Genomic DNA, 9,098 nt, shown 5'->3' with positions numbered 1-9,098 from the left:
TTTTTCTTAGGCTTTAAAACTACCTGGCCAGTTGTCTTGATTATATTCAAGTACCATAATGGTGTTCAATTTTTGTACTGAAACTCTTATTTTATTATAAAGCATATAAATACCAACTCTTGGAATTTTAGGGTTCGGTGCTCTAATATCTTTGTATAGACTTATATCTTAAAAGGTTACTTTTTATTGATATATCTGTAATTTTTTTGCCTTCTCTAGAAAGTCTGCTGGCAACTCAAATTTTTATTGCTTCCTCAGTGCCAGGCTCATGAAACAGGCTTAAAATTACAGTTTGCTAAATAAGTTTTTAAAATAATCTAGAAATAAAAGCAATCCACTGATGGTATCCTGAGATACAGCAGCTTTGCCATTCATTTTGGCAGCCTTGAGGTCACGTTCCCTGGGACAAGGCTCTCACGAATGCCTAATATGGTTCTAAAAGCTGGAGCTAGGAGTGAATATAATAATTCCCAGTCTCCTTATAGAAACCAAATTCAAAGGCATTGTCACGATTTCTGGATCAGCAACTGAGAGTCACTTAATATTAAGTAGAACTGGTTCCAGGACACTAACTTCATCTCCTAAAGTCAACTAACAATTTTCAATTTGCTAGTTCTTCCCCAGCTCACTCACCCTAAATGACAGAGCTTTCATTTCTTTGGCAGCTACTAAGACAATGACATCAAACCAGGAGGATGTCATTTAGTTCATCCTTTCAATATGCTCTTATTACTATATTTGAAAAAAAAAGGGGGAGGGGGGAGGTTCAGCATCCTCAATTTTGTAGTGTTAAACCCTGGATATCTTAAGTGCGAAGGGACACATGACTTTTATTAACTGAGAAAATCTTAAAAATCCACTATCATTTTCCAGGTTTTTTAACATATCAATAAATGGTTGTCTTGGCCTCATACCACATGACCAATTATTCTACCAGATTAAAAGATAAGAAGAGGGATATTTATCATTTATTATTTTGAAACCATTTTAAGAGTTTTACAAAATTCAAAAGCAAGTTTTCCTTTTCAATCATAATAACATTATAATTGTTCTACTAATAATAAATATTTCTTGAACACATATGGGCAAGCACTATGCTCATTTACTCTTTTCAGTAATTTCATGAGCTAGTACTACTATAATCTCCACCTTACAGATTTGGAAACTGAAGCTTAAAGAGATTAAATATCATGCTTAAACTCCCACAACTGGAAAGTTAAGGGCTAGGATTCAAACATAGTCAGTCTGAAGCCAGGGATTAACCACTGTGCTATAATATTAAGATTATATAGACATCAGGGAGAGAAGAGTTTATTTTCAATTTCAACAAAATGTTATTGAGGTCTTGAGTCGATATTATAAAACCACAAAGGCATAGGATGGAAAATCGAGGACACAGTGTTTTAAAATATCCATTATGAACAATATTTTATTGCTACCATCAAAATCACTATTTAGAGCCTAATGTTTACCTATTTTAACATACAAACATATACATATGTAAGAAAATACGAGTATTTGCCTAAAAGGTAATTTAGAATTTTAAGCCATCAATATTTCACGGGAAGTGCATGACTTTTGGTGTATGTTTTGGTAGGGGAGTGAGGAAGACATGCTTTTGTTTGTGTCAGTGGTTGTGAACCAGGGAGAATTTAAACATTTAAACAAATGAAGGTGTCTGGATTAAGTGCTGGGTGCTTTCCACAAACAGGTTTGAGAAACACAGGAACCACGCTTGTTCTCTGGGTACTTTGGACATGGGAGCAAATGGAAGGTTTGGCAGTTTATCTTTATTAGCTGTAACTACTAGTTTTGTACATGCCTCTATAGCTCTGGGAATATTATATTGTGAATCTGTGAACTGTAACTCCACACTGCATTTCCCAAACCCTCATTCTTCAGCTGAATCTCTTCCTCCTTCCCTGTTCTTACTCCAGCACAAACAAGAACGTCCTAATGTGGGCAGGCCCACAACATTCTGTGGAGAATCTCACCTCCTGATTTCTAAAGGTCTTCATTCTCTTCCTCTCACCTTAACTCCAAACTTCCTTTCTACAACTACGTTCGCATCCTTTCTTCCAGAATATTGACACAAGCCCACTTTCTAACCCCAGGGTCACTTTTGCTTATTTAGCAGCTCCTGCTTTGTTTTCCCTATCTCCCCTCCATCATTGGTTTTTTCCCCCAGCATGTGTGTATACACATGCTTCTCAAAGTCTTTACTTGACCTTGCTAATTGTATTAATCAGTTATCGCTTGATTTTATGGAACTGGCTCATATACTGCTCTGGCAAGTCTGAAATCCATAGGGGAGGCTGGCAGACTGGAAATTCAGGTAGGAGTTAAAACTGAGGTCTTGGGTCTGGAACCTGAAAGAAAGTCAGCAGGTTGGAAACTCAAGTAGGAGTTCATGTTTCAGTCTTGAGGCAGAATTTCTTTGTCACCAAGAAGCCTCAGTTTTCACTCTGAAGGCCTTCACCTGATTGGATGATGCCCACACATATTATTGAGGATAACCTTCTTTACTTAAAGTCAACTGATTGTAGATGTTAACCACATCTGCAAAACACCAAAATGTTAGATTAAATAACTGGGTACTAGAGCCTAGCCAAATTGACACTGATTCTCCAGGGCCTGTACCAGTGCCCTGCCCAGAATCTTGCCAAACCACTTAGACAACTTTCAGAGCCCACCATTGACCACCTAATTGTTAATTTGAGTATGTTTTCCTTTCCCATTCCCCATTTTCTAGAGGCAACATGATACTAATAATCAATTACTCCTCCTCCAAAGTCTTTCCTGATATGTTTTCCCAACACCTTCTCTAATTCATTTACTGACCTATCTGATCAATCATTCTTTTCTTTAGCACTTATTAAGGCCCACTTGGTGCCATTATAACTAAGAATTTGGGATATGGATATGGAAGTCTAGTCATCAAGCAGGAGACAAAATATGAAACAATTATAGAAGAGTATGCATCATAGAACAATGTGTTTGGCAAAGAGGGACTTCTGATCAACTTAAAGGAAAAAGGGAAGGCTTTTAAGAGAAGTATGGGCCTGGTATGATGATGAGGCTTTGATGAGGCAGAGTGGAAAGTAACTGCAAGGTAAGGAAGCAGTGGCAGATGGTGGCAAATACATCAATGTGGTTGGCATATAGACTAGGTGGGTGGTAGTTACAGAAGAGGAAGCTGGCTGGAGATATGATTAGGGGTCAGGACATAAATAGCTTTATGTGGCAGGCTATAGGGTTTGGAATTGATCCTGAAGCTATAATGACTTTTGGCCAGTGGAGGTGACATATTCAATTTTGTGTTTTAGAAATATTACTCTGGCATCAATGTGAAGAATAAATTGGAAAAGTGTAAGACTTTATTTAACTTCCTCCATCTCATCCCCAACAAGAAAATTTCTGAAAGGCTCACTCCGTATGCTGTGGTTTTACACTCTTTTCCTGGAAGAATACATCCACTATCGTATAGTCAATGATCATAACTACCAGATGATTCTCAAATACTAATTTCTACCCCTGCCCTTTCTCCTAAATAAAATCTCTTCTTGTTCTGCCTGCTGTTAAAGCATTTTCTCTGTAACACTGCTGCCTTCCAACATCAAGTGGGCTTCACAGCATCAAGGCATCTTAGATTGCCTCTCTTCTTTTGTGTCTGCTATCCAGCAGTCAACAACTTTGAAGACATTCTAGTTTCCATTGCCTTTGTATTTTTTCTTTCCTTTTGTACTCTTGCTACTATAGTCTAGACCGATGTTTGTTTCTCTAGAATATTAGACTCTTCACAAAGTCTACTATTTCTCCTTCCTCCAGTTGTTCATTTTAATTATATATAGCATTTTAGAATGAAAAATAGCATGCATACAAAACAACATAAAACATTTTACAGATTAAAAATCTCAAAATGGACACTCATGTTTCTACCACCAAGATTAAGGCAAAGAAAATTATCATTACACTGAAAACCTCCTATCTACTCCTCTCCAATCTCATCTCCCCCACCCCCACCCAGAAGTAGCTACTATTCTGAATTTTGTGTTTATCATCACCTTCCATATCTTTATATTTTAAACCACCAATTATGCATACAGTTCAGTCTCATTGTTTTATACACATTTTACAGGATGTATGTAATCATCAGTGACTTATTACTTGCACTTTAGATTACAATTTTGAGATTCATGTAAGTTGATGTATGTAGCAGTAGCTCCTTTATCTTCACTACTAGTAATATATCATCATATGAATTGAGTTCAATATATCTATCCTATGCGTGTTCATTTTTTGATATTACAAACAATAGACTTACAGATATTTTCATATAAGTTTCAGGGTACATACATTCAAACATTTTTGGGCAGAATTTGAACTGCTGGAATTTAAGTTATGTGCATTTTCAACTTTACTGAGTAATGCCAATCAGCTTTTCAGTTTGGTTACATCAATTTATATCCCCATCAGAGTTTTTCTTGAACTACATCCTTGACAACAATTTATATTGTCCAATTTAAAATTTTTTTTTTGCCAATCTGGTGGGTGTGAAACTGTGTCTTATTGTAATTCTAATTTGCATTTCTCTGATTACTAATGAGATTGAGCATCTTTTCATATATTTATAGGCCATTTGAACTTCCTTCTCCATGAAATTCCTGTTTATTTTAATTGCTCATCTTTCTACTAGTTATTTAACTTTCTCTTATTGATTCACAGGCATTCTTTATATATTCTGGATTATAATATTTGTGCTTTATATGTACTGAAAATCTTTTTCCAAGTTTGTGGCTTGTCTTCATTCTCTTTAAAGTATCTTTTAGTAAACACCTCCAATCCTTTTCCCATGGTACCAAGAGATTAATGGTTTTATAGCACCATTGTTATTCTATCACATACCCAGTGTTGCCTGCTTCTGATAGGTTAAAAAAAGTCCTATTGTCCCATTAGTCACAATAGCAACCCAAACATTCAATATAGGAGATTAGTTGGGTATGATCAGATATAATGGAAAGCTTCATAGTAATTAAAATGAAGTTGTAGAAGCCATCAATGACGTGTGAAAACATACATACTAAATGCTCTGGTGTGTTACTCCAGCCCAGTCCTCTCACCACATCTGGGTTGACTCTGCTTGGGCAAGTGACTTTTCCCTTCCTTTCCAGGGCTGATTGGACCTAGAATTGGTGGTGATCTAGGTAGGACCAAACAGATGGTTGACTAGCAGCCAATCTTATTTTTCACTTTGGAATTTGAAATTTTTTTTCTCTCCCCTTCCCCGCCCCCCCCTACTCCAGTTGTCTGTTCTCTGTGTCCATTTGCTGTGTGTTCTTCTTTGTCCGCTTCTGTTGTTGTCAGTGGCACAGGAATCTGCGTTTCTTGTTGTTGCATCATCTTGTTGTGTCAGCTCTCCATGTCTGTGGCACCATTCCTGGGCAGGCTGCACTTTCTTTCGCACTGGGTGGCTCTCCTTATGGGGTGCACTCCTTGCACGTGGGACTCCCTTACATGGAAGACACCCCTGTGTGGCACAGCACTCCTTGCACGCATCAGCACTGTGCATGGGCCAGCTCCACACGGGTCAAGGAGACCCGGGGTTTGAACTGTGGACCTCCCATGTGGTAGACAGACGCCCTATCTACTGGGCCAAGATCACTTCCTTGGAATTTGAAATTTGACATTCATCTTTTGGTTGACATAAACTCCAAAGCTGAGGCACTATTTTGGGGCAGTGATGTTTGGCCTTCACACAAATAAGCAGAAAAAGCTAATTGTCTTAGAGATTGAAGAATGAAGCAAATACAAAGGGTAACAAATTCTAGGTCATGAAGCTTCAGAAAGATGGTAAGAATTGAGCTTTCCACTGCCTTGTGCCAGTGGAAAGCCTGGCTGTTTACCTGCCCTTGGTTTTCAGACACTAAAAATACTTATAGTAATTTTGTTTTTATCCTAACTACTTTTAATGGTATTTTTTTACTAGTAAACACAAGATTCCTGATACATAATTATATTCTTTTTTGCTTAACCTTTTTTTCTATGAAGAACACACACTTGTAGTAAAATAAAAAAAATATTTACAAATGAAGATATGACTTGGCATTAGTTACATGCTTCTGTGCGTGTTCTCCCTTAGCACTAACATGCCCAGGATGAGAAAGCTAATAGTCCTAGTACATTGTGCAAATACCAGTCAAAAATAGATATTAAGTAACATATGCTGAAGGGTGAATCTAGAAATTAATTTTCTTTTCTTTTCTGTAACTTTGAAAAATATGTAAATAGATTTTAATAATGCTAATTAGAACAGTGCCCTACCAAATACAAAACCCATTTATGGTGTCCACAGATAGGAAGACCCTGTAACTAGTCCCAGGCACATAAATTTTTATTAGCAGATATTCCATATCTTTACCATATATCTCAAATTAATGTTATTTTAAATTCATTGCATGTAAATTTTTAAGAGAATTCTATTTGTATTTTCTTTTAATCCACACATGTGTGGTGCTGCAGCTAGCTTGCCCCTGCTCAAGAGAGCCAATTGTGCACATCACTTCCCAGTTCCACATTCAGTAATGTCATGTTGGTAACTTGAAATCGACTATGGTAGGAGTGCTTACACCATGGAAATTGGAAAATGCTAGAAGGCTTGACTTTTTTTTTTTTCCCTGCCCTGAGAGCCAGTGTTAAACATTTACCAGCATACCAAGGAACACCTATTTCTCCATGGAAAATGTCCTTATTAAGGTCATGGATATTTTTGTTTACTTCTTATTTTTACCTCTCAATCACATCTGACACAGTTGATCATTTCTCCCTTCTTGAAATACCTTCTCAAATTGGTCTCTAAGACATTCCTCTCTCTTGGTTCTCTGTCTGCTTTACCAGCTCTTTCTTAGTCCCCTGACCTATTTTCTTCTTATCTCTTAAACTCTAAATGTTGGCTCTTCAAGGCTCAATCCTCAGACCTCTTCTTTTCTATTTACACTCATTCTCTAGGTGATTTCTTCCATATTCATGGCTTTAAATACTCTCCATACACTGGTTAATCTCAAATGTGCCTCTCCAATCTTAACAGTTCCTCCAATTAGCAGACCCAAGTATCAGCTGCCAGCTTGGAATCACCTCTTGAAGATCTAATGGGTAACTCAAATTTAGCATGGACGTTTAGCAGGTATTGATTGCACCTTCCATATTTGCCCTCCAGTCATCCTCATCTCAATATACTCCAACTTCATTCCATTAGTTACTTGTGCACAAAACCTTGAAGTCATTTTTGACTCAACTTTTCTCTCATTCCCTACCTGGTTCCCAGGCCACATACAATCCTGTGTCCTCTGGATTATTTTCTCCTTCCTTCCACAGTCTATTTGCCACACAAACAAAAGAATTCTTTGAAATCACAAGTCAGATCATGTCATATTTTTCTGTTGGACACTTTGTTTCCCATCTGCTTCCAATAAAATCCAAAGTCCTTTTGGTGGCCTGCAAAGCCCTCTGCTAAATGACCACCTACTGCCTCTTTGACGTGATCTCTTACCTCTCTTTACCCCCACTCATCCAATGCCTCTGGGCACCTGCAATTTTTCAAACAAGCCAAGCCTATTATTACCACAGGAACTTTGCATGGGGTTGTTCTCTCTGGCAGGAATACTTTTTCCTCCCAGAGCTCCAAGGCTCACTTTTCTCCTGGTCTTCAAGTCTCTGTTCCAATGACACTTAAAAAAAAAAGGCTTTGGTGACCACTCTCTGGTCATTCTCTCTTACCCTCCCATCGCAACTCCTCCCTTGCACTCCTACCAAATGCTCTCTTTTATACCCTGATCACAGCCTAACACCTTGTTTGTTTCCTTATTGTATATCTCCCCATAAACACCTGAGCTAAATAAGAAGAGATCCTGTTTTTCTCACTTCTATATCTCAATAACCTGGAACAATGTTTGCCATAAGTAGGCACTTAGTAATTATTTGGAAAATGAGAAAATGCTTAAAAGAGGTAGGAACAAAGGAGTTGACTGGCATGTTCTGGTTACATTTCTTCTGCCCATGTTCTAAAGAGCACATCAAGTGTGGGGAGGAGGTTAAGCGACCCATTCACTTACCAAGGCATCCAACACAGAAAACGAAGTGTGAAAAAATTTAATAATAAAACCTCTATAAATACCACAGTTATTACTGACCACATAGTTGTACAGAAGCCAGTCCTGGATAACTGCCATTTTTCTAGGTGCAAGGTGGGGGGGGGGGGGGGGGTGGGAAGGGCCTGATCAGGTGCATATTGACTTTAATCTTGTTATTCACACTAGTTTCAAAAGTTTGTTCTTCACCAGACAAAGAGTACCATATAGACATCCCATCAGTTCTGTAAAAAATTTCTGAAACTCTCTACTTGATATCTTCCTGCCAAATTCCTGCTGACTACAAATGAGCACAAAATGTCTGCTTTTGTTATTTGAAGCACTAATGATGGACTTGAAATATTACCCTAACTTTGATTCCAGGATTCATATACTGATTTAACTGATGCAATACCTCGTGTCCTATTAAAAGAAGACTCAGAATTTAATAGGGAGCATGATCAAATCAGAATAGATCAGATTTGGGGCAATTGTTTTGACAGGACTTTTCAGATCCTAATCAAATTTTTAAAATAATGCCTGCATAAAGGTTGTTGAATTTCCTGGGGAATGAGGGGTGCAATCCTATTGCTAAAAGAATATTCCTTTTTTCCTTGTGGTTTAAATTTTACTCATTCTGATGTATCACAATCAGTGAAATATTTAATGATAGACCAAATAAAGAAAATAAGATTCAAGAGAAATGAAAATCATTATTTTATATCAATCTTAATTTTTGAAGAGTAAGAACCTTCTTTATGCTGCTTTGATGCTCATCAAGAAAGATACTAACAAAGTAAAGAATATAATGTGCCATAATTCTTCAATTCACCTGTCGACCTGTTTCCCTGAAGTCTAGTTTTAACTCATGTAGGTGCTCATTGTGTCAAGTTAAATTATATGTCTAATTCATTTCTACAACAAAGGAAAAATAAACCAAATGGCAAAGTACTGTCTATGATTGACCTCAAAACG

This window comes from Dasypus novemcinctus, chromosome 7 (genome assembly GCF_030445035.2).
Source record: "Dasypus novemcinctus isolate mDasNov1 chromosome 7, mDasNov1.1.hap2, whole genome shotgun sequence".
NCBI classification, from domain to species: Eukaryota; Metazoa; Chordata; class Mammalia; order Cingulata; family Dasypodidae; genus Dasypus; species Dasypus novemcinctus.
The sequence above is the reverse complement of the archived record's forward strand: the minus strand, read 5'-3'. Positions refer to the sequence as shown.